The 27,043-nt window shown below is 35.5% G+C and overlaps 1 protein-coding gene and 1 long non-coding RNA gene across 4 annotated transcripts in view; one reads left to right on the top strand and one right to left on the bottom strand.

The window, feature by feature from the left end:
• The window catches only part of ARL15 (ARF like GTPase 15), a 229,070-nt gene that overhangs the window by 103,591 nt on the left and 98,436 nt on the right, over nt 1–27,043 (bottom strand). The gene's annotated exons all lie outside the window — the stretch shown is intronic.
• Nucleotides 12,076–27,006, top strand: LOC142049996 (uncharacterized). The gene is made up of 3 exons (XR_012657877.1): nt 12,076–12,184; nt 13,028–13,117; nt 21,245–27,006. It is a non-coding gene; the product is annotated as an uncharacterized LOC142049996 (long non-coding RNA).

Here is a 27,043-nt window from a genome sequence, read left to right as displayed (position 1 = left end):
AGTGTCAAAGGTGATCAAGGTGTCCAGATACTAAATCACAAATTTCCTTGTGTAAAGTGAGAATTCTGCAAGACCAGTAAAAGACTATACCTGAAGACCAGCACACAGTGAGTCAACTCACTCTTTACAAAAGCACAGGAAAACTCATGCTGAGTGTAAAAAACTTAGGCCTCTGTTATAATATCTATTTATTTACCTCTAGATATGTGAGGCCAGCTTTTTCACACAATGTTATTTGTATATATTTAAATCCTACTTTTTTACTTCTCTAGAAGGATGTTATTATCCAAACATCTGGATGCCTTTTCTCTACAACCTAATGAGCAGTATTTCATGGGCTGTATATTAATCTAGAAATACTGTATACATCTGCAGCTACATGTTTTGAAGTTAAGAGAGTTTTGAAGGTAAGAGAGAAAAAGATACTCCTTATGTTCTTTATACCTGATTGTGTTTTATGTCTTCTCATGATGAAGAACAGGACCAGCAAAGTCTACACACATTGTAAAGGCCTGTTTAAAAACTATTCACCTCATGATCTAAACTACTTGCAATAACAGATTATGTGATTAAAGGCTCCTGTAACACAAGTAGATAAATTTATCTTGCCTACAGGCATAAATGAGAGTGCATCTGCAAACTTACAACAATGTTTATCAATTGGTCTCTTTCACAGCTCAATAACATACACTAAAGAAGTATTTTAATAAATCCATCTGCCTTTTGTACTTTGTAGAGGGTGGGGGAGGAGAAGGAGAAAACACAGACAACTCCAGTTTTCATATAAGCCAACAATTTAAAAGGGGTCTATTACAGTACACTTGGCTTCTGACAGAACTACTCGAGAACCTGTCATATGGCATGCCAAGTTCTTTTAAACTCTCTGAACAGGCTTATTATTATTACTGCTCTAAAAAGTCTGCAACAAGTCTTGGCAGACCTACCACTCAACAAGAGGAACACTAGACCAGATGTGTTTAGAATCCAAAAGTGCAAAGTTGCCATTTTCCATTTACAAGTCACCTTTAATCTTTCCAACTAACCTTTCAAACTATAGTCAATCCAGGGTCTTGTCTACTTTAGCAAGATAGAGATGGAAATGTAATGAGAAAGTTCAGTTGTCATGCTAGCTGTTTGAGGCCAAAACCAGTTTTGTAGCACGTTAATTAGTCTTTTGGTAACTGTAACTGAAGACAAACTAAAATGACTAAATTCTCCTGGGCTGTAAAAGTACAGTGCACAGATATACAATATTTCAGTTTATGTTCACTGCAGCACTGTCTGGAGGATCTATGTGAACATACTCACACACCCCCAGGTTAATTTTGAATGATCTTTCCTTTCCTCCCCACTCCCCTTTTTCATCTGCCTACCAGAAAACATCTGGAATGACAAAACCATCATGTTAGACGTGGCCAAGATGTCACTGATACTGACTAAATGATCAGTGATAAGAATTTCAAAATTCTACAATCATCCATTATCAGATGGTCATGTAATATAATAATGTAGTAACATTTACTAAACTCTACTTTTTCTGGCTCCCAGAATTGAGACAGAAACAGTTTAAGAAAGAAAATTTAAAATGAAGATTCTGGAGCATGATTCTGAGGCAAATGATGACAGCTCTAGCACTCCAGCAATGAGAGCAAAAAAGTTTTTTGCATAAAAGCCATGTATATCAGTGGCTTGTGGAGGCTAAAGGCTTCTCAGAGGGTTATAAAACTAGCTAAGATATGAACAATGGCAAATATCACAGTATTTCACAAAGTGCAAGCATCATTACATAAAGATTTACATTAGCATTTTCTACTTTCTCATCTGGAATTCTTTACAAAGATATTGTTCTCTTAGAAACTGAAGTGATCAAATAAAGAGTTAATTTTAGTAAATTATTATAAAGCTGAAGTACTATGCTGAATGCAGATTAATAAAGCAGTGAATTTATCCCTGTGATAAGCTGCCTGAAGGAATATCACAGATGACAATGGTTTTTGGTGATTTGCGTGGTTCTTCTCAAACAGAGAGGTGAGAAAAAAATAATCACACCCATTATTTTACTAAGGATTAGAACAAAGGCAAAACACTAAGAGTCCATGAGAAAAAAAAAAGCTCTGAAAATTCTAATATTCTTTCCTAACCCCAATGTCTCTAAATTTCAAAAAATGTCAATTTACACTATTGGAGAGAACTTATATTACAAAGAATAATTGTTGAAGCAAGTTTGCGTTTCCTTTCAGGGAACAGTCACTGATGGTACAAATTTCTGGTTGGTTATGGAATACTGAGATTCCAAAGTGCTTCGCAAGTGCAAGAAGCTGCATCTTCATCAAGAACAAAGATAATATCTTCAGAAAATGTGCTTCCCTGTATTTTGCATGCTACTAGTTTTGTATTAGGCAAGTAAACATTAAATTACTTAAAAGATCAGACAAAAATTGTATACTTTGGGAAACAGCTGATGACCAGTTTCCAGAAGAAGCTAAGAATACACTAGAAGTCTCTGATTTTGGTATTCGGTTTGTTTGTTTTGAAAGGAAAGAGATCCTAGTAGAGTAGCTCTAGCATGGTTTAGTTAAGCACAGAGGTTCAAACAACACGGATCAACGTTAATCCATGATCAACAAGCATTTTTAATTAAGGCCCTAGCAAATTCAGAGTATTTTGAACTGTCTACCAATACAGAACAAACTTTCCTGAAGAAGCTTCCTGACTCTCCTGCTTACCCAGCATTCACATGAGGGTACTCTGCCATACCAAATCCACACAGTCTGTATGTTTGATAACTACAGCAGCATAACATCTCAGAACACTGAATTAGCATCTCCATTTAGATTACATCCATTGATCAGACAGAGAGGTAAAATCTTATAAACAGCAAAGTTTACAAACTAGGAGCACATTCCTACCAACTAGGGACTACAGTTTGACCATTCAGCAAAGATTGTTTCTAAGGCTGGTGGCAAGAACTGTTTGGTGCATGACTGTGTTTAGCATGGTAACCCAATCTCAGGACATCATGTAGGCATTCTACTTCTTCCCTTGTACAAACCAAGATGAGTTGTTCAAATCTGGTTGACCTTATGGAAATAAGTGTCATACAGTTGGTGCTCGCAACAGTTATGTACACCTATTCTCATCTTAATGACGAAGATCAGCAGTTGGAAAGGTCGTGACTGAGACCTCCCAGGATGATGAAGAAGAGCTGCTAATCATGCCACAAGTTATGCAACTGCTGGGGCAGAGTTAAAAAACCAAAGCAGATTGCTACAAAGACAGATCTATGTACAACAGATAGGTATCTATATAACTGTAGGGATAAGTACTCACCTGTATGCACAGGAACATCAGACAGAGCCAGACACCCTCCTCAGGGGAAACTCAGCACCATGAGACACTATGTGCGTTTTGCTCTACATGACCACCACATACCTTCCTATATACCTCCAAGGTGAACACTAGAGTCTGACTCAGAGATTGATGAAACACAGATTATCCATGTTAATATTCTGGTTACATTATGTCAATGGGGTGAAAGGATAAGCACACAGGAAACAAAGGGGAAATACTTCTATGGATCAGTGCTTCCCTTGCAAACAAAATTTTGGAATAGCAAACTCCGTGCATATAAATTCTTTTTGCATAGGAATTCCTCCATTCAGGTCATGTAATACTACTAATCAATAAATAACTTTCTGAGGACAGATGAAGAACAAACACCCAGTGCAAAACATGCCATAAAATGGGAGTTGTTTCTTCCAAGGATATGATGAAATATTCCAAATGACACAAATGTCCTCCTACAATTCCTTCTGAATTTAATGCCAAGACATGTTTGGTTACTGCCTGTCAAGTTAAGTTCATTTTCTCCTTTCAACAAGCACCTCATACAAAAAAAATCCTTATTAATTAATGTTATCATTCCATAGCAACTTCCTTTAGACTGCCACAACAAAGATCTGTCCCATCATAATGAGATTACGTAAAATATGCATCCTCCTTAGTTGTATAACACTACCTAAAATGGTCTTTACATAAGCTTCTTCTGCCAATGAATTTTTTCTGAACGTGTGTGCCTTTTGGACAACCAAAAATCTGAAGTTGCTTTCTTCAGTTTAAGAAAGCTGTTTTTATGGTCTTGCTGCTCCTTAACTCCTTAAAGGACTTATTAGCATTATACAAAAAGATAGTTGATAAAGAACATTTAACTGTTTAACAATACTCAACAGACAGTTGATTATAGAAAGACATGTCAGTGCACATATGGCAGGCAGATAAATTATGCACATCTGGATTACTTTTGGCAAGAAACACAGCTAAGTGTCTAACGCCAAGTTTAGCAATCTGTCACTATCAATATGTGCATTTATTTAAAAGATGTCAAGGATTCAAAGTCATATTTTCTATTTCTTCATAAGTGTTCCAGCGCTTCATGAGACAGCAAAGCAGGCGACAAAACACATTGCTTAAACTGCCAAAGGCTGTATAAACAGGGACAATTCTGAACTCACCATGCATATAGGAGTAGCCAAATTTTTAATTCAACTCTATTCTTATTAGTTTATACAAACATCTAGCATATAGACTAGGCATATAAACAAGCTCTGAAGAGCCAGCCGCAAAACTTAGCTGAAAATGGTTAAAACAAGTTCAAAGAAAATTAAACAAAATGAAATTATCAGAAAAGTTGCAATTGCAACCTTATTTGTAACAGTAATTGCATATTTTAAGTGAGAGTCTAATGAGAAAATATACTAACTCCATATCCAACTTTCTTGGCCAAAACAAATAACAGATTAATGGTAGATAAAGGTTGCACCACCTTGAAAGGCAAGCATAAAACTGAAGGCTGAGGAATCATGCTGTTCTTAATTTAAATCAAGTACAAGTAAACAAAACAGAAAAACTCCAATAGATAGGGATTAATATTTGTCACAGGCACCAACAATTATGTAAACACAAATTAGGTGATTAAAAAGCCAGAGCTATTTTTCCTCAAAAGAACAGAGAGTATGACAAACAAGGTTTTTATAAATCCAGATTTAAAAAATATTAAAAACAAAATCAGATTTAGTGGCAAAAAGCCTACTGTATTCTTACACATTAAAACCATTCAACTCATACTAAAACAGGGGTGAAGGGAAAAAATGAGGACAGTATTAACCTTGCTTAGCATTTTTCATGTATAAAAAGCTATAAAAAACATGCTGTAAGAACTCCATAATGGCCCATTGCTTAAGAGAATGTCAACACACCTTTGGCTGATGGTGCTGTTTCTTTGCTATAAGAAATTCATTCAGCTTTAGCTGAATGACCATATTAGTCTCATCCACAGTCACAGCCCTCTTAAGATTTATATTTGTGAGGAGGACAAAACCTCATTCTGTCTCATTTACACTGGCTAGATGTACAGAGAGACAACATTAAGGCTGCATAAGTAAATTTAACTGTTATATTCAAATGTTTTACTTCATTAAAAGTTAATTTTTGTGTTTTGTATGCCAGAGTAACTAGTTTTCACTTTTATTAGTAAATCAATACATGAACTATAGCAACATTCTGATTTACAGTTGTAATACAGCCTTTATATTTTTCACTATATTATATATTTATTATTGAGAATTATATTCATAAGAAATGGAAATTACTTGATATATACAATAATAATTATTCCAAGTACTTAATCACAGTAACATTAATATTTGCCATACCAAAAATAAAACTATTTTGGAATACGTTTCAGAGCCTAAAACCTTGGCATGTGTTCTAGAAGTAGTCACCATTTACATTTTATGTCACACACACACCCCTGATACACACACAAAGATGTAAATAACCAGCAGAGGTAAATATTTCACATTTTAAAAATAGGAATTGATTCACCTATCTTACTGAACACTAAATCTGAAGCTAAGAGGGATGTTTAACCTAGCCAAACACAAAAAAGAAAAGCTGAAAGAAACCAGCAGAGAGACAGTAGAATTATTTCCATTCTTGATGGGAAATCTCTCCTCTGGTAGAGGAAAAACTATCACACTGCTGGGGCTGTTGGAACAACAAATTTCCTATTAGTCTCAGGACAAACATACTAGGCAGCAGGAATTCATGCAGGTCTTCTAGAGATTCACTTAAGATAGCTTTTTGTTTGCTTGTTCATTTGTATTTTCCTGCTGATTCACTTCTTACTGGATCACAGTACATGCTTCTTACCATGAATAACCTACTTTTCTTGTCTTCGGTACCCCTGAAGTTTCACTTTTCGTCATGAGTACTCAAAGTAAACATGCAAAATTTGGTAAAAGCATTTCCCACCAGAGAAGCAGGATTTGAGAAATTATCCTGACAAGTATGCATACAATATTTTAAACAAATTATTAATTAAATTGAATGGAAAATCTTTTTAAAAGGTTACGTGCATAGGGTTGCTTAACATGACAAAATTCTTAAACAGCTCTGAAATGGGTAGACAACAAGCTGATCAGTGCCACAAGTTTGGTACAATACAAATCAACAATACAGTGTAGACTCTCTATTAGGCACTTGACATGAATTACTTATATGCCAGCTAAAATTACTAGAGAGGGAACTTGGTAACTTCAGTTGTATTGTATTTCACTTTAAATTGCTTCAGTAGGTTTGCAATAGTTTATACTGTGTAGCAGTGGCTTTTTTTCTTGCGTAAACGTGTTCAGACACAATCCAGTTTATGTCTAGATACGCTGCAATCTCTTGAACATTGAACTCTCTACCAGCAGAGGGGGACCTCTATTGTTATTTCCTTCTTTCAATTTACTCCAAAGACAGTCTCTAAGTCTATTATTTAGCTTCTAACACACTCTTTTAATAAACCTCCTATATAGGACTAGGCAAATACTCCTACTTCCATAAAGTCAACTGTAGAGTTGTGTAGCAAGTCCACAGCAAAGAGAAGAAATGAACCTGTATTTCCTAACACTTCAATAATTGTAATGACTTCTCCTGCTGTAACAGTTATTTCTCATCTCAATTTCTACCAAATGAAATAACTGGCAATCAGCTTGTATGATTAAAAAGAATTATATTATGGTATATTAATTGCAAAAAATATAACTTCTTTCTGCCATTAGGGACTGAAAAATTGAATGTTGGGCATTCAATGATTTTGCACGAGAGTCATCAAGCTGGAAACTTTGTATAAAGCATATAGAGGCATCTTATGAATTAAAATATTCTAAATATACACAGTTTTTATTTCATTTACATTGTGAGATCTCACCCACCCAGAGAGGCTCTAGATTGGAGTTTATCATGAAATAGTAGTAGCTCAATACAAAATAAGTACCACAGCTCTAATGTAATTCAAGAAAAACACCGTAAACAGATTCTTCCACTTTTTTTTTTATGAGGCTATGATTAAAAGTAGCCTTAGAAACCTACCCCAGGTAAAGCTCTATTTTAAGGAGTAAAGATTTTAAGCAGGACGATGCTTTTCTCAGTACACGATGAGTGCCATATTTAAAAAAAAAAAAAACAAAGAAAAAAAAACAAAAAAAAAACCCACCATCAACAACAAAATTAACACCCACTTCCTCCGTCCAAAATCTCTGGCTAACTTTGCTGAAATTTAATCTCAGTGCTTAACCGTGCCATCACACTGTGGTCACACAAAACTTTGATCATAAATTCCTTTTCAGAGACCAAAATGAATGACAATAAGAAAGCAGGTTTCTATGGCAGGGCAGTTCTGTTAAAGCTTTCAATAACCATGTCAGCTCCTAGGGGCTTTAATTTGCTTCTCTGATGGCCTTTGTTTTTATGTTTAAAGAATTCAGTAACTACATGACACATACATACCTAATGTTTCTTCCACTATTCTTTGGTAAAATTTTAATTGCTCTCAAACACACATTTGTGAGGGGCGATGGTCACTGGAGCAGATTTGCAGAGCACTACAGACAGGTCAGGCTCCAAGCTCCTGCAAAGGAGTCCCAAATGCCAACAATTTCCATTCTTTTGGGGAGGCAAACAGGCAAGCACAGCCCTCATTTTCTGCTTTTTAGCATTCTTCTTCCCACTCATGCTTGGGGACATTACCTGGCACACCCTGTCTGTAAATATTCTTTTCTCTGCAGAACTAGTTTAATGGGGAAAAAAAGAGCAAGAAAAGGAATCTTCTAGGACTCTGGTTTGCTTTTCTCCTCTTCACCTCTTCTCCCTTGTTTGCTTGTTAAATTTTAAATGAAATACGGGGGTCTGCAAAGACAAGCAGGAGATTATTACTGCATGACAAAATCAAACCTTGTCTTTTCTAACAGCCTGCCAGCCCCAGAAACAGAGTACAAGACACATGTGGCTTGGCCCTTCCAAAGCAAAACTTCAGATACTATGTGTAAATAATAATGTTGCCCTAGTGCTATGAAATACAAAAAAGCTCGTATGGCCCTAAAATATAGTACCATAGCACATTAAAACTTCGCAGGATCCAGTACCCAGCACACAATTTAAAGGAGTAGTAGTATGGGGTTGTCGAAGGTTTTTGGTATTGATCCATGCTTGGCATAGAAAATTACGATGAAGTTTTATTTTGGAAATTATCCTCAGTGCCTCAAAGCTCATGAACAGAAAGGTTATGATGGTGGCATCCATAAGTCTTCCTCTGTAGGAACAGCAAGTATTCTACTAAAAGGGTAGATACATAGAAATCCATTTTAAAATCAGAGAGGTTTTACATAATAAGGTGAGAAACAAAAACTTTTTTGGAAACACAGCTATTTTCAAAGCCATGAATTAGAAATCCGCTTAACAAACAAACTTGAATTTTCTTATTATCACTGGAAATTAAGACTTTCAGAGTGCTTTCAAGTAAGATAATAATAAACATCATGGTGATGAATAATTGTTCACATCTGTGCCAGCAACAAAACCTGAAGACAAGAAAACATTTCTCTATTTCCAAGCACTGCACAAAGCAGCCATCTAAGCAAAGTCTGAAGAGGCAACAGAGAAAACGCTGACAGAGGTTGTGATACTGACGGTCCCGATCAGATCTATCACTGCTGTAGAGAGAGGACAGTTGTCCAGAGTGCAGTCAGCTGAAAAATGCTAAATATGTGAAATCTTGTGTTTTGCAGGATTTCTGGCAGAGTTTTCCTGCATTTCTCTAGAACTACATCAGTTTCTTGCTGAGTCTTTTGTGGAGCTCAAGCTGCAAATTCCTTTCATAGGTATAGGATCGCCACACTTTTCAGCAGTAATACTTTATACCAATCTTCACAAAACTCTCATAAACTTTACTCCTGAAAAGCCTGATCACTCTAAATTAAGAACAAAGTAACTGATAAAGCAACAATTAAGGTCCAATAAAGAGAACTAGGAATCAGATTTAAAGCTTTCTTTTAATCTTTGGAAAAATTCAGAATTTTATCAAAGCTTGCAAACAACTCCATTACACAAACTAGCTGAGGCTACTTTTTGCCTACTAATACAAAATTAAACATTCATTATCTATTAGCACTTACATTTTCTGTATATTAACACTTATATCCTGAATGTTAGCACCTACATTCTGACTTGTTAATTCTGAAATACTTCTAAATAGCAACAATTTTTTTTGTGCAGAAGATGAATTAAAACTCCATCAAGAACATACAGCCAGGCAAAAGAAATGGAAACAACCGCAATATTCTAAACAATAACCAAGAATTTTAAATCTACAAGACAGAAAAAACTATGGTCTTCAAAGGGTAAACAGGCAAAATGACCACTTCAGTATAGATGGTCCACATATCCAAAAAATATTTTATAGGAATACTATTTCTGCATTCTTTAATAACATAGCTGAATGAACAAAGAGGAAAATGATCACACAAATAGAGAATAATAGATCTCAAAAAACATTAAAGTCAGAGAACGACTCAACTGTTTCTAGATCAGACATCCTTAATAAGAAAGTACTGAAACTGACTGTACATACTGAAATGAAGTATGCAGAATAACTTCTTTGTAACAGACAACTAATTAGGAGATACTGTATGTTATCTATGTCTTGGGTAACTCAGGAATGCCATTTCAGAACTTGCCAGTGCTGTATTTATTTCCAATTATTACAATAAAAGAGAATCCAGACTGCTATCAAATAAGTCAAAATCTTTTTCAGAGGGTCAAAAAAGGTTTTGACTGACACATCACTCAAGTGTCAGTGCAACATCATTATCTCTTTCAATTAATTTGCAGCTATTGCTGTCAAAACAGGTTACAAACTGACAGGCTATACAAGTACATTAAACACTATTTTGAATATAAATTAAAAAGTTTAAATCCAAGCAATTCAAAACCAAAATTAATTTCAAGTCGCACTAAAATAACCTAATGAGCTCTGGCACATTTTTCCAGCAATCAACATAATTTAGTCAAATGACTAACATAGTGAGTCCCTCACCGATAATCCTGAGCAGGGCAAGTCAACTCTTCCTTCATTGTCTGATCACAGTTCCCAAACAATACATACTGTATTCTCAGGCATTTTCAGCTACTCATTGCAGATTCTCTGAATACTTAAAATAGTATTTTTCAGAACACAGAAGTTTAAATAATTGTAAAGCTCCAGGACCAGAAAACTGCCATCTTAGTTTATTTCTTAATTGTTTTGCATAACTTCTGCACTCAGAAAAGTCAATACCACAAACATAACATATGTAAACTGCAGGACTCCTCACGACCACAATTCTTATGATTGATAACACAGTTCTTAAATTGACATATATCATGTTCTACGCATATAAAAGCACTGTGATGTTGGCTGAATCAGAGCCATCTTGGAAAGGGAGAAAAATTGAAATATTCAATTATTAGAGTGATAGCACCAGTTGGGACACCAGTCTTGTCTTCTGTGTGTCCCAACTTTTGCATTAAGCTCTTAATTCCTGCTTCCAATTCAAACTCTCATTGGAATCACCAATAATTAGATGGCCATTAGCTTTGTGGTTCTAGCTGATAGTCTACCAGTTCTTAAATTTCTGTAAAATTAATAGCAGACTCTTTCTTCACCTCAAAGATGACAAGCAAATACATTGGAAGACTGACATGTTCCAATACTATACTATTTCAGCTAAAGACATAAGTATGGGGAGTAAAATTCATTAAAAGATCCAGAAAGCCTTCTGCCTAAAAATCATGAAGGAATGGGCAGTGCAGTCCCAGATGTAACTCCATTTATCTCTGGTATGACAATTTATAACAGAGGTCTCTCTTTAATTTGGTTTTTGTCTGTCTGAGAACAAAATGGAGTGGAAAGAACAGAAATATCATTATGAATCTGAACCTTCCTGAGAAGGACATTTTTGCAAAATATTTTGCATCCAAGCAGCTAGATTTCTAATCTCCTCTCAGCCATGGTTCTACCTAGAACATCAGTCAAGTTCCTCTTCTTTCATTGTATCCATTTTCTCCCTCCAACCTCACTTTGCCTGAACTGGCTTCTAGAACAGCGCTTTAGGGAACAGTCCTTAGCTATCAGGTCTCCTCCCCAGCACAGTGTTGGTTACAGCTGAGACACTTAACATACACTACTCATTTTGTCTTCAAATGCTTTATGGAAACTCAGACCCATGCACATCCAATTGACAGTACACAGAAGAGGACTCAAACACCAGACCGTGATTCAATCAAACTAACACACGGAGGCTCCATGTGCCCCACTGCCAGGCATAGCAGATTTTAAAATTATCTTTTAGCCACGTTCCACCAAAAATGGAGATGTTACTTTGCTGACCTACACTTTGCACACAGCTCATTTCTGAAGCATTCATTCCCCTGAACAGGGGTCAGGGACTCGATGATCTTCTTCTTTCTACGTGCACAAAAAACATCAACCAAATCCTGTGCCTTATTACCCACAAAAGCAGACCCTTTAAGCTTTGACCCAGTTTGGCCACTAACAGCCATCTTCCTAACTCAACAGCGCTGTCAAGGAAATGTCAACAAACTAACATGTAACAAAACAAAACCTAGTTCAATGTTCCTGATTTCGAAAGAGGCAGTTCTTCAGTCAATAAACATTCCTTCTACACTACAAGTAAGTGAAAGGTGACTAACAGGCAAGACTTTTTAAATGCCTGGAGAGTTTGGAGAGGGTTTGGAAGGAATAAACTTGCCAGAAACTTCTGACAAGCACACTCCCTGCAACAGCCGGCAACAGGATATCCAAGTATGTATTTTTGCTTCCTTTCCCAGACCATAGTATTACCACCCCCACCTTCTTATTTATGCAGGGAAAGGGTGGCATTATCAAATTATTTTCTTAGTCAAGCAAGATTTTTTCCTACTGTACAGAAGGAATCACTTCCAAAAGGAGAGGGAGCCAAATACATCTAGGGAACATTTTAAGCCCATTTTACAGTCACTAAAATCTGAACTGTCAGAGCCCATTGGCATAGCAAAACATTTCATTTTAATACAACATACTAGTTACTTCATTCCCAGTTTAACAACATTTTTAGAGGTATATTCCTCAAACATAGCCTGGAAAAACAATAATGACTTAAGAGAAATGTAAGAAGGCGCACCCATTTTCTTTAGTACAATAACACATAGAACTACTTTTGTATTTAGTGTCTCCTATTTTGCTAAGTCTTAGTTGCGTCCCATCCATGATGTAGACTAAATCATAACCACTTCACATCATTGAAGACTTTACAGTGGATAACCTGCAGGAATTGCAGCTTAACTTGCAGGAAGGTATAATGCTTTTCTGCAGGTTATATATTGTGACCTATCGATAACGAGAAGAAACTTCTATGTTGCATTTTAGTACCTACTTCAAAAGTAAACATCTCTGTCTTACAAGAAATGCCTTCTCAAAAGGCAGTTATGGACTGGAAGGAAAATTCCAAAAGCCAGCATTTGGCCATAACCCCTCTTCTTTTGCGAGCAGTCTTCCTGTACCACGCAAAAATATTACCATCAAAAAATACCTTAATATTTCCATATAATACCTGGCAAGTTTATGTGAAAACAATTCATATGACAGCAAAATTTTGGTGTTCTTTAGAAGGATTTCTGGACGCCAAGCTACAAAAAACACTCACGCCTTTAAGAGGGCCAACAAGAATATATGAAAATTTACCATGTTCTTCAATGGGTAAGTAATATTTACTCTTCCACTGCCTGTGACTGGCAGTATCAGTACATTTGTCTACTCTTGGATTGACTTTTGTTTATAAGCTAATTTTGAAATACTGCTCCACTGTCTTGATTCCTAAACAAACACCCACAAAAATTAGTCCAGTGATATGACATTAGTCTCTTCTCACTGAACAAATGCTTTGAAATAAGCAGATTGACAGAGATGACTTAATTCAGACACACTGGGTAACTGAATAATTAAATCAAATAGAAGAGCTAATAAAGATTGCATAGACACTGCACAGACAATGTTATTCAGAGAATGGAGAAAGTCAATGGAAAGAGAATAGTAGGAAAGCTTAAGTGTGTTTTGATCCAATATTCTGATTTGTTAAACATTTTCCCATCATTTTATGCCCTAATAAGTTTCCATTGACCAATATGACCTAAAGCTACAGAGGAAGCCAGTCAAGTGCAGAGTTGCCTAGAATGTGTCTCCACCAAGCTGCTGCAACTAAACATCAGTTAAAATAATTGAGAAAATGGAAATGTACCCTGGTAAAATTCTTTGAGACTAGTCTTTGAGTCTAGCAACTGCTAAGCTACTTTAGACACCACGCTTTTCAAAATAAATTAATTCTATATCAAAATTCTAAGAATAAGTTAATTTTACAATGTGGTAAGAACAGAAGTGACACACTGGGAAAGTCACTGAGAAATGCTGCAGTGTATACAGAAAATGTACTTTGTTCCCCATGTCCAACTGTCATGTAAACTTCAGTTTATCAGGAGGTAAAACTATACCATATGTTCACTGCAAACAAAAGAGGATCAAGATAAACCAAAAATAATCTGGCACCACATATTAATACATAATCCAATGCAAGTAAAAATTGAAAGTTAATGTCCAACATAATTAGGCTGACATCCTATTGTCTTCCTTTTAACCAGGAAGAGACACTCCCTTAACATCAATGAAATTATTTGAATGATCAAGGGGAGCACAGTTCCTGAAGTCAGATAAGAAATTCTCTTAATGATGGTCAGCTCTTCTCAAACGTTTAATTTTTTATATTTACTAGTCATAATGAGACACACAAAGATCAAGACAACAAACTGTTCACATAGTACAATCTAAAAGTTAACACAGCTGTATGCCAATTGTGAAAAACTGATCTTTGACAGCCAGCAGGAGTAACAACCAATTCATGAAACTTCTGGTAGGAGACAGAAAAAAGTACCTTAGCCCTAAGACCACCCATTTGTTTTATTACCTACTGCTTCAATGCACAATGACAATATAGCTAAAAGGCTGCACTTCGATTTTACTAAAGCCAAGCAGATCAGAAATAGCAATGACAAGTGTTTGCTATGAGTTAAAGGCTATCAATGCAACAGCTTAAAAGGATATTCTGCATGGTAGTTGTACACTTCAAACCATGGAGGTTAAGGCTACTGCAAATTAAGTGAATGAAACAGAAGAGGAAATGTAAATTCAGAAATAAATAGCTCCAACCTTTTCTTTTTGCAACTGCAAAGCAGCAGTAAAAAATTTGCAAATATTAAGCAAAGACAACAAAGTAAATTAGCCTGTCTTAAAGACAGGCTGTCAAGTCCAATCCAAGTGTTAGGAAATAACATTTACTGTTAGGAAAAATAATTCTTCAAAACATAAAGACAATGGGGTATTTTTTTCTCAGCATTTGTAAATGTAAATTTAAGATAAATCAGTGTTCGTGTCATGGCCAATGGCACAAAGATTAAATGTTCACTCCAAGAGACACAATAAAGGATATGAGGGAAAAAAAAATCATAATACACTGCAAAAGGCTTGAAATCTACCTTCCTGGGCAACTGGTGTTAGAATTTTATTTTTACATAAAATGTAAATGTATGCATATATGTGTGTCCATTTAATAAATACAAATAAAAATTATATATTATATGAACACGCGCACACTTACACTTTACAGATCTCAAAATAAGCAGCACGGGCACATAATTAAGGGGTCCCCAGGGCTCATAAAGAAAGTGCAACGACCTTGTTAGTGTTTGGCCTTTCTTTCGCACCCAGTCTCATTGTAAAACAGTCAACCATGAAAGCACTTTAAAAAGCTGGGGTTTTTTTTATATATTTACAGCATGATTTTATCATGTACCTTTCATGTTTTAGAGAAACTGGTACTTCTGTGTATCTTGCTGGCAAATTCAACATGAACCACAAACTTTCTAATTTACAACTTTCAGAAATTTGAATGCTTTTGAATACCAGGATTTTCAACTTTGCAATTTAATGACAACCCTGCCTTTGGCCTTTCCTGACCTGTTGTGAAGTAAATCAGGCACACTAATGTGGGCTAACAAGTCTTTTTCACACTGTTCGATCACCCTGCATCTTTTTTCTCCACAGACACTGCTTCTCTCCCACTCTCTGTCTAGCCATCCTCCCTCAAAGCAAACAAAATGGTCACTGTAACCCTGCATTACTGCTCATTAGATCACAGGTTAGTCAAGTGGAACTGCCCGAGGTTCCCAAAGGAGAGCTATACTTCAAAAATCTGTCCATGTCAAATGAAGAAAAAACCCCTGAGCGTGGGGTCACCCAGATCAATGATCAAAAGCGACTGAGAATAGTGGAGGGGGAAAAAAGAAAAAAAAAAAGCCCTTTTTTGTTAAAAAACAGCCTTCTGTATAATAAATCAGAATACAAAGATACTAAGCTTTTTCTCCCCCTTAAAAACACTCCATTTCAGTTTTAAAATGGAATACCTTGCTTTTCAGAAGATTTTCTAGACGTAAGATTATTTTTTAAATGCCAAGAGTGAGATTTGAATAAACCTCAAAATCACCTTAAGAAAAACAGCATGAGAAATAATAATGGGAAATACTGGGGATTTTCTCTCCATCATATAACTATTTAATTATTTTAAAATGTAGTTAAAATCAATTTTTATTCAATTATGACTTTAATTTAAACAACTGATGCATTCTGAACTTAATGAGCCATGATACAGGTAGTATGTCCACAGAAAAAGTAGTCAACCAAAATTATATAATTTGAACTCTTCTGGTAGATGACAGATGTGCATGCACGTGCAATACTTGAAGAATGTGCAGTACTATTTCTGTAGCCTCTGTTCATCTTTTAAGAACATAAAGCAATTTATTAAAGAGAACCAAGAAAACCACAGGGAAGTCCAGAAGAAAAAAAATATTTTAAAATAACAACACTATCTGTAAGTAATGAATTTTGACACACAGAACAGACACACATGTGCTTTTGAAAGCAATATTGGAGGATAGTCTCCACTTACTCAGAATTAATGAAATATGACAAAATTAATTTACATAATGCATTTTAAAAGACACACAGATAATTCTGCTTACTCAAAATGAATTATATATTTTTAAAATGTAAATTAAAGATAAACCTGCGTACAGATTTATCTTAACATACCTACATTGTACTACCACTGAAAACACTGCTGCAGCTAAAGGGACCCCAATGTTTCCTGCAATGTTGGTGACAAAGCATCATTTCATTTTCATTACAACTCTGAAGAGTTTTTTCTGTCCTAGAGAGTAACTCAGATTTCACTCTTACTTTCTTTATCCTCAGCCACAAATAAAGGCATATTAGGAAAGGAAATAAGGTATCTAAATTGGAACAGAATATTTCATAGTACATTTGTAGTTAATATACGGTCTGCTGCAAAGGAATTACTGCAACAGAGCAAAGCTATAGGAAATAAAATTAAAGAATTCCTTAAAATACTCATATGTTTCATACAATTTCAGTAAATAATTTTTTAGCATTTATTACCACAGTAACATAAAAACTAAAATGAGAATGCAAATGGTGTGATAATACGTCATAAAAAGTACTGGGAAAAGTTTACGGAACAAACCGGTATTGAGACAGATGGGACAACTTAATTTTTAATTAATACAGTTGTGGCAAATATATAACAATATATGCAGTAATTCCAATTATCCTCCTCTATACATACCTGTGGATGAGATGAACAGTTAGTGTTTCATGTCAGACTGCTGTAATAGATTTTCTAAACATTTAAACTATTTTGAGAAAACATTTACACTTATAAAGGTTCCAGCATGACTAATGATATGCTGCAGTATCAACAAATCATCATTAGAATAATGTCATTATATTCAAAACTCTGCTTCTAGCCTTATGAAGACGATTGTTCCCAGATGCTAGAGAGCAGATAATTCATGTTTCTTCAGGGGTATGTCTGCATCTGCTGCTGAATCACTGCAAGAAGGGGACGGGAGAATAGATTCTTCTTTTTTAACCACATGTCATTATGCACTGGACAGAAGAGATTTGTGAAGAATAGACACTGTTTGCAGTATACATCCCTACAGAAGGCGGCCTCCAATGGACTGCTTTAAGCAAAAACTCAGCAGTACACCATCCTCATCCTCCCTGAATTGTGGGACCCTTCACCACTTTTGAACTTGCTGAACTCCCCTCCATTCTTCATTTCTGTTTCAAGCCCAGAATGCTCTCTACTTGTCACTTCTGCTCTATTGACAGTAAAGTCTTGGGAAGTGGCAGGAAAAGACACGCACGAGATTTGCCACCTTTCCATTCTCTCTGTCACTCCTTATCTCTGGATTGTCCCATTTTCAAAAACTACGATGTCCTGTCCAACACTCAAACTTGTAATCTGGGAACAATCTTTGATTTTTGGTTTCCCTCGCACCCACAGAGCATCTGAGATTTCTTCAGAAGTATAATGGCTTGAAGGAATCCCAGGGGAAAAAAAAACAGTGCAGAACCGAGAATGGATAGGAAAGGATTTAGTCTGACTTTACAATATTAAGTCTTTCCTTCTTGGTCTTTGACAACTGCAGCATTGTCCCAGTAACATGCATCAAGAGCACTGATGAAAAGATGATCCTTTCCCTAACCTGTCACTTGGAAATATGTCGTTGTTTCACAAAGACTCAGATGTATGCCATCATCTCCATGTCTAGAGCTGCATGGTTCATTCCCTCTCACAGGAATTTTATGCTCACCCATCTACATCAGCTTCAGCCTCTGATGGGCCAATGATGCATCCAATTTTCAGTTTTGTTTTCCCTCCTGCTACAGCTCATACACACGAGAAACTCCTCTCAAGGATCTTTAGAAATGCTGAGTCTGAAGGGGCACCAAAAGCATACCACACCCAACCTGAACTCCGAGCACCTTCTGTTTGATGCAGATTTAAAAAAACTCTGCATACACACCTTCCCAGCAAGCTCTTCAAGATGTTGGGAATTAGACAATATTAATTTATGTTACTTCCTATTGCAGATAGTGCTGATGCAGCAGAAAATTTTCTACTTTTGAGGCACATAATTAAATTCCAACTTTAAATACCTACACAGACATGAAATTGATAGATTTTCTTCTGTTCAGTTATTATTGAACCTCCCTGGCATGACCAATAAAGATGCTCATCACGACCTCCTATGCAGTGTGAGTAACGAATTCCTGCAGAATGGACTGAGACCAGAAATTAATTGCATACATTGCATGTAATGAAGATTATGTGATCATAAATTTTAATTTTTTTTCAATTTTATTATTTCTATTAGATTGAGTAACAAATATAAATGATACAGAAAAAAGTTCAACTACACAAAATGATCAGAAAGCCACTTGCTTCTTCAATAGACGTTAACTTCCCTTCAATCAATAAACTTTAGCACTAAAGACATTCTGGTACTTCCTCTTAAAAAAAAAAGGACAGGGAAAAAAAGAGAAGGATACGTCCTCATTTTTTAAAATGCAGCAGCTTGTATTCTTGCACTCAATAATTCATTCTAATAAATATAAGAATGATGTCTGAAAGGAAGACACATTCTAAATTGGTTATACAATAGCACAGTGTCACAGACTTGATCCTTTGCATTCTTTTTCATCTGATCCTGAGACCTATTTTACAAAAACTATACAGTTGTATTTGGAAGCAGTTATATAGCTACTATTTTGTTCCATTTGAAATGTTATTTATTCTGAAAGGAATATATCTTCTCTTGCTCATGCAAAAAGTCTCAAACAGTAATTAAATTTTTGAGCATTCAGGAATTCCTCTGAACAGCAGTATCACAGACATAGAGGCCCAAAAGGATCATCATGATCATGTAGTCAGATTTGTATCCAACAGGCCTCAGAATCTCATTTAATCCTCTACTAAAGCCCAGCAACTTTTGACCAAACAAAAAAGGTTTCAGAAAGAACTCTAAAAAGATGCACTCCTCTCAGTGTCATCTGTCTTTAATGAATACTATATATGTATTTGTAAGTATACAATATTTATGGAAAACATTTACTGAAAGATTAATACAGATGTTTGTATCTGAAAGCATTTGAAAATTTCCCTAGTCACTTCACTTTTTATTTATACAGACTATGCTATACCTTCACAGTCACTATGTTTAGTTCTGCAAGCACAACCAACTCCTTTTTGAATGACATTTTCTTTCTTCTTCCTTGGCTAGGAAGACAACAATGATGTTTACATAGTGAATATAAATGCTTCTTTCATACCTCTTTCTCAACCCCAACAGAAGTACTTGCACACGTCCTCCAGAGCCTTAATTGTTAAGAAACAGGGAAAAAATATTTCCCAGAATTTCCTGCATAACCTTCCACTAATGAGTTTCAGTGCAGTGGGATAAGCAAAAAAAAAAAGCAAGAAAGGTGGCAGGGAGAATGGTCCAAGTGTCACTTAGTTTTAGAGTACCACACCACTGTTTTTCTGCACCAGTACCACCTTCCTCCCACCTCTTTTTTGTGCCTGTACAATAACTTATCCAGTTATCTTGTGAGCTCAGTTCATTTGAAAATAAAACCATGAGCAAGGAGGGGAGTAGTTAAGTAATTTTTCTGCCCAAACCAGTTCATCACATGGTCACACATGGTCAGACTGTCACACTTGAAGGATGGGGCAGGCAAAAAGGCCAATACTGCTGGTAAAAGAAACACTCCACGCACACCCATCTATACACATATAAAACAACCATTTGCAGACACAAAAACTGCTTTAAAGATCACATTACTGACGTTAATACTATACACAAGAACTCTACAAACTATACACAAAACTCTTCAAAACCTACTCCAAAATATGCTGCTTTCTTGCAGACCTGTACTTGGCACCATTAGCTGCAAGCACCATTCAACAGATTTACTTCTGTGAGGACAGTTCGATGTCATGAAACTAGCATATGCAGACCATACTTCCACTCCTGTAGCTTAGCTACTCTATGCCTGTTCTTCAGCTCCCTGTGCATTGTGCAATATGTGCACATTTGAAGGTGTGCTCAAGCAATTTTGTCTGTATCTTCAGGAGGGTCGTTCTAATTCAGAATTTCTAGAGGCACTCATTCAACTCAGTTGCTTGCAGACTTATTTCTTTGTCAAGAGTACGACTAGGTGTTTACTATTCAGACATATACTTGTCTTTGTTAGATGGGCCACGTACATTGGCACATTATGGTTATTTGTAAGCTTTATTATTCACCTAAAAATTATCAACAATTCCAATTCGTCTTTTGAAATAATAGAAATATATTGAGGATATTTTCTGCCATGGCTTTGCTTATTATAAACCATAATTGAAACCAAAATCCATGTAAAGAAAAACTATGCTTACTGTTTGGACACATGTTACTGGATGAAGGTGACATAGTCACCTTTTTATAAAGAGGTTTTCTCAAAAAGCAGAGCCATTTTAGACAGGTTATTTACAAATCCATAAAAAGACTTTACAATTCCTTTTCCAGCGATTCAAAGAGATCAGAACAATCCAGCTTCTTCCAAGATCTTCAGCTTCTCATTTTAATTTCTTTATATGGTCACTTGCACTTTGCAGTAATAAATATTTACTACCCAACTTGCTATTATTATGGTCATTCTATCTATGCAATGATTGGAGGAAATACTACCTGCTAAATATTTACATTGAACTGCCTTGCAACTGTATGAAACTGTTTTGCTGTTCACATCTAGCTAGGATGTGGATCTACTCACAGATTATTTTTATTTAAATTGTTTATCATTTTATATTTTATTTAGAGTATTTTAGTTTAGGATCTTCTTCTAACTAAATCACCTTCCTAACAGGTCTGAAGAAATTCTTTAATCAGAACAGAAGTGTCTATGAGACATGTAAATAGGATTTATTTCTGCATTGTTCTAAACATGGCAGAACTAATATTTCCTAAACATCAGTTTAATAACATCCTCCTCTCCTGCAAATGTGTTCATAACTGAAGTCTGACAAATAACTCCTCTGTTTCCACAAAGGCCACAGTTGTGAAGGAAGCAGCCAATACTCAAAACAGCAGAGTCCTGCTCCAAAACAATCTTCAAATATCAGGGGATACACCTTGGACGAGAAGAAGTATTTGCAGTGAGGGGATTGGAAATATTAGGGTCATTAAGGTCACTATGATCTCAAAACAGGGTAGGAATCCATATTTTGGCTATTTGCTGTAGTAATCTGAAGATAAATCATTTCAGAGACAGTTTCTTGAGAAACCAAAAATCTGCCCCCAATTTAACTTTCCTATGGATGTCCCTGTCATAAAGTACACAGATTTGCAACAGCTGGTCTTTAGAAATTCAGATAGGTGAACTCATTTGAGAGGCTTGACCAGGGTGAGGATGGGATAAACTGCAGAGAGCAATTCCATTTTCACTCTCGCTATCAGGCTAAGTTTTTGTAGTACCTGCTGCTAGAGACATTATCTACTCATAACTCTTAGCTGAGATATTGCATACTCTCTGAAGCTAAACCTCCTCACATGTCACTGTTCTATTCAGTTTTTCACACTGTTAGTAATGACATCTGTAACTGGTACGTTGAAAGGCTTTCCAAAAAGAAACCATTTTCCCCTAACTAGCAGAAACTACAAAAGGCATGAACTACGGCACTATAGAAGGAAGACACCATAATAAAAAGAAGTAATTACATCCTGGAATTAAGCCTGTCATATACAGCCAACTCTGACCATAAGCATCAGGAGGCCGAGAAAGTACAATTTCTAGAGCGCTCCAGCTCCCCAGCACCAGTAAGAGCCTCCACAGATGCTGACAAACCTGGACATGCTCCTGCAATGGCAATTAAGCTTCAAGATACTAAGGCATCAAGTACTTATTGTTTCTCTACAAAACTAGTCCCAGACATAAACAACAGAAGAAACTGGCAGAGTAACAGATATTAGCCCTCACATCCCTAAGGTGGCTCTTTTCACAATGAGAGGCACCCTCCACTTTTCTGCTAACAGAAAAGCAAATTAAACACTGTCTGCAGTTCAAAATCCAAATGCTTTAAAATATTCTCAAACAGATAAATACATCACAATCTATGTTAAGATGGGATCAACCTTCACACTTGCTTTTGAAAATATTTTTTGTAATTCAGATATTTTTAATCTTTATCTACTGAAGAAAAAAGGAAAATGAGAAAGACTTTCTTCAGCAGTTTCACACGCCCATCAGTACCACAACTTTAAAGATCTAGTATGCAAGAGAAAACAAATCACCTGTGATTGGCACACTACATAACCTTTTCATCTATTTTTTTTCCTGACAACAATATTTAAAAATATAATCTTAAAATAGACTAAGAAGATTTTTGGTTCACTGGTTATACTCTATGAATGTCTTCACATGTATGATCTTAGAATAGGTCAGTTGGAAGGGACCTACAATGATTATCTAGTCCTACTGCAATCTTGAAAACAGCCTTAAATATAAAAACCAAATAAACTCCCCAAAACCAACACGCTGCCAAACATGTAGCTGCTTCACCACTGAACTAGCAAAGCTTCATGATTCCACTGGGTTTCTCCTTTGGCCAGTCCTACATGTCTTCCAGAAGTCCTCGACGGACTCAGGCAAGTGTTCATTCTGCATAGCCTGTTCCTAAAACACAGTGGCTACTGACAACTTCCAAAGCATCCTATCTGTGACTCCTAAACATCGCTCTGACCTGGGAGGAAAGCAACTCTCAGTTTGCATACTGGTTCAAACCACAGGCATCCACTGCAATATCCTGCTTCCAATATTGTTATACACTCCAAAATAAAAATCAACAAGTTGATAATCATAGCAATGCCACTGTTCCCTTGCAAAGCAGTTTACAGTGCTTTATCACCACAAATCTCCTGTAATACTTTAAGCCTGTAACAGAAATCTGACTAATCAAAAACACTTGTTATAATCAAAAGCACTTTTGTGATGGGAAACCAAAAGCACACTCCAACCAAAAGCAAGATACTTATTAAAAATATATATATAATTAGGTCACTGTTCTGGAATTCCACCCTGTATTTTGGAAACAGTGACCAAACTGATATGCCACCATCTTCCCATCTGCTGAGTAACTAAATTTATGTTTCACTTGTCACTACTTTGATTTACTAATTCAGGTAGTTTCCAAAATGGCAGTCAGAACTGACTTACATATGATTAATTCTTAATTATTGTAATTTTAATCTAAAATAAGGTTATTTTGCAGCCTACCAATTGACTCAAATACGATTGTCTGAGTTCCACAGTCTGGTTAACGTACATGGTCTTTATTTCAGCATTGCTTGGCTGAAATCACTTAGCAGCTATTTGAAGACACTTAAATATGTGCTATATCACAGGAACAACAAAACAACTTACAAATATCTTTGACGTGGGAAGGTGGAATAAACACCATAGAAGTTGATGTAAGAGAAGGCACAATATTTAAAATTACATCTTTGTTTATAATTTCTAAAAGGAAATGTCATATTTACTTTTTAAATTTCATTTTAAAATAAAAAAAAATTAGGAAACAGCCAACCAGCAACTGAACACAGCAAAAAAGGATTACATTTACTGATTAGTATTTCAACTTAGCTTCTCCTGTAATATTTCCTGATCACTTCAATAATAAGAAATATATTCTCTAATCATGCCTGTAAAATGAAGTAGGTTAAACTGAATTTCATAAATTAAACAAGTTATTTGGATATTCTTACAAATAGACATTAAGAGTTCTGAATTGAACTATTCATGACATTGCTTAATACTTACAGCATGCAGCTTCTACAGTATCATTTCTACCTAAGGAATGCATGGAGAAAACACATTAAAATAAAATAGAAGATTTTGAAAAACTGAAGCAATTGCTCTTCCCAACAAGAAATATAACTAACATCTGTTGCAGAACCTGCTTGGCACATATACAGTTTTGTGAAGGATTTTTGTTGTAGATAAATATTTTTCTACAATTCCTATTATGCACCACTCAACTCAGACATTTGCTTTAATTATACTCCAAGGGGTCCTTTCATATCCATTAAAGAAAGGCAATTTGTTGCCTAAAAGAATGCATACATGCTTCTAAATTTCAACTGTGATTCATCTGTCTTCTGACATGTGAAAAAGCAAGGAAATACCTATAATTAATGGACTTATAACTGAAAAAATGTCTAACAAAACTCTCAATGCTCAACACATTATTTTGTTAAAGCCTTAAATACGCTTTTCTTGAAATAAGGAATGGTCTTATGATTCAGCATTTTACTTTCATTTCACATCTCAATAAAAAGGATAACAGCACAGTAAAGCCTTTAGGAAAGCAAGAAATTTCTATTTTAACATTGGCAAAACTGACCAAATAAGGCTCCCATTTTGCATACACATCAAACACAAGGCATCCTTTTTTCAGGGACAAAGTAACAACTATGTGACATTTTCCCTCCTTTTTCTTCTTTTTGTAATTTTGTTTACCACTATTCCTAAGTAAAGAATCTGAAAGACACACACTAAGCTCTTGATACAGGTTTGGTTTGGGGTTTTTTGTTGGGTGGGGTTTTTTTTTTTTGTGAAAATATGTGTAAGCTGTGCACATTTAACAAAATTTTTGTATTCAGCATTTCACACAGACTCAAAGTAGCAATCAAGACTTGTCTGCTATGATAATACATTGGAAGTTTTTTCGTTTTTTTTTTTTTGAAAGAGAATGCAGTAGAAACATAGTTAAATGCTATTGTAAGCATATAAAGATGTACTCTACTGAGATATCAAGCAATTGGTAATTATGGATGAGGAGAAAATGAGGGTACTGGCAATAAAAGAGAAGAAACACTAACTCTAAATACACAAAAGATTCAGCTCAGGTCCAAAAGTCTATCAACATGGGCTCAACTGGAGAACGAAGAGTTACATGTATAATCTGCTGTAAAGCAAACTAACTGGCATTGTATTCACTATTCTTATGAAACTGGTTAAGGAACATTTCTTAAATTATATTTACAGTCAAAATCCTCAATTAACTTTAAACCAAATTTGTACATTTTAAGAAGCTAAAAAGTAGTTAAATAAAAAATACTTAAATAATGTGAAAAGGCATTTCTGTTGATAGAAAGTATAATCTGTATTGCTCTATGAAAGAAGTAAAAATCAAAACACCTTGGCTATATTTGGATGAATAAAATGAAACCAGTTGTGTCTCAGAGTATTGCCAGTTTTCAAGTGGAAGGTTTAGGAATACATGCTTTGCTTTTACACTGCACAATAACATAGATGAAATTAATAAAGTGATATATGAAAATCCATATTGCACTTCCTTTAAATATTCATTACTTCTTCCTAAATCTGTTTTCAGGCGAACAAGACCGAAAACTTGCAGATTCTATCCCTGCTTCATAGCAGTTTACCTTTTTATGTAACTTGATACATTAATTCCAAATTTCTTCTTTTTTCCCTAAGCACAGATTCTTGGAGGAAAGGACAATATAATAAAACATTTCGCAGTTTTAGCTTACAGAGTTCTCACTTATTCTATTCTTCTCATATTAAAAACATCACTCCAGTCACATTTACGCTTTCCTCTTCTTAACACATAATAAGCTTAACTTCTTATCCTCTATTTCTTCTGGCTTAGAAAAGAGGCATAAACAGTAATAAAGCAGTACAGAAAGTACATATAACTACACCATGCAAATAGCAGTTATTCTACAGATCAGTAAGTTTTGCATTTAATTCAATCAGTACTCTTCAGAAAGATCATATTTTAGACAAAGAAGGGCATCTAGGAAACAAGTTTAAATACAAAGCAGCAACAGAGTAAGGTGCTAAAACAGTTTTCACTCTGCTGTAATAAAAAACACCACTCACAGAACAAACAGGAGATTTCACACACAGTCTTTAATAGGAAGAGCCCTTTAAATGACATTTCTGAACAGAATGACACAACCAAATTTTAACTTCTTCCTACAGTGCAGAAAAGTAAGTAGAGCTTCTCATGAAGAATCAGTAACTTTCAGTATTTCCTCAAAGGTATGTGACATGAAAGGAATGTAGGTAAGATGCATTTTTCAGAAACTTAATAGCAAAAGGTACACTGCATAGAACATTTATATAATTCACTATGTGATAGCTACAAATTAGAAAAGACATTACTCCTTAAAAGAAGAAAATCAGAAAAAGTTAAGGATTTCAGACCAAGAATTGCAACTCTGCCCTCACATCAGTACATAGCAGTTCAGAAGAAAGTTTTATATAAAAGACAGCCTGGGGCTGCAATCTATTCCTTTAAGCAGCTGCAAAGAATGGAGCAATGGGGTAGTGCAAGATTAAAACTAATAGCCAATAAAAAACCAAGCTAAACAAAAAATCACTGTCCCAGCAGCTTTTGATAACAGTAGTTAAAAATGTCTTTTCTCCCTTAAGCAAAATATGGTGAAAGCGGGAGAACTGCTTGCATCCAAGTATTACCTGTCTGTTTTCCAGAACAACTAAGCCGGTACAGAGTGCACTGGACTAAGTTCTTAGGGGCTGGGACTGCTCTTAGTCTGCATACTTAGAGAGGAGAGTAACTGAGGCCACTCCTTAACTAGGATACCAGGATAATAAGTAATACTGAGTCAGCAGTGTGCA

This window comes from Phalacrocorax aristotelis, chromosome Z, assembly GCF_949628215.1.
Source record: "Phalacrocorax aristotelis chromosome Z, bGulAri2.1, whole genome shotgun sequence".
Taxonomy (NCBI): domain Eukaryota; kingdom Metazoa; phylum Chordata; class Aves; order Suliformes; family Phalacrocoracidae; genus Phalacrocorax; species Phalacrocorax aristotelis.
The sequence above is the reverse complement of the archived record's forward strand: the minus strand, read 5'-3'. Positions and strand labels throughout refer to the sequence as shown.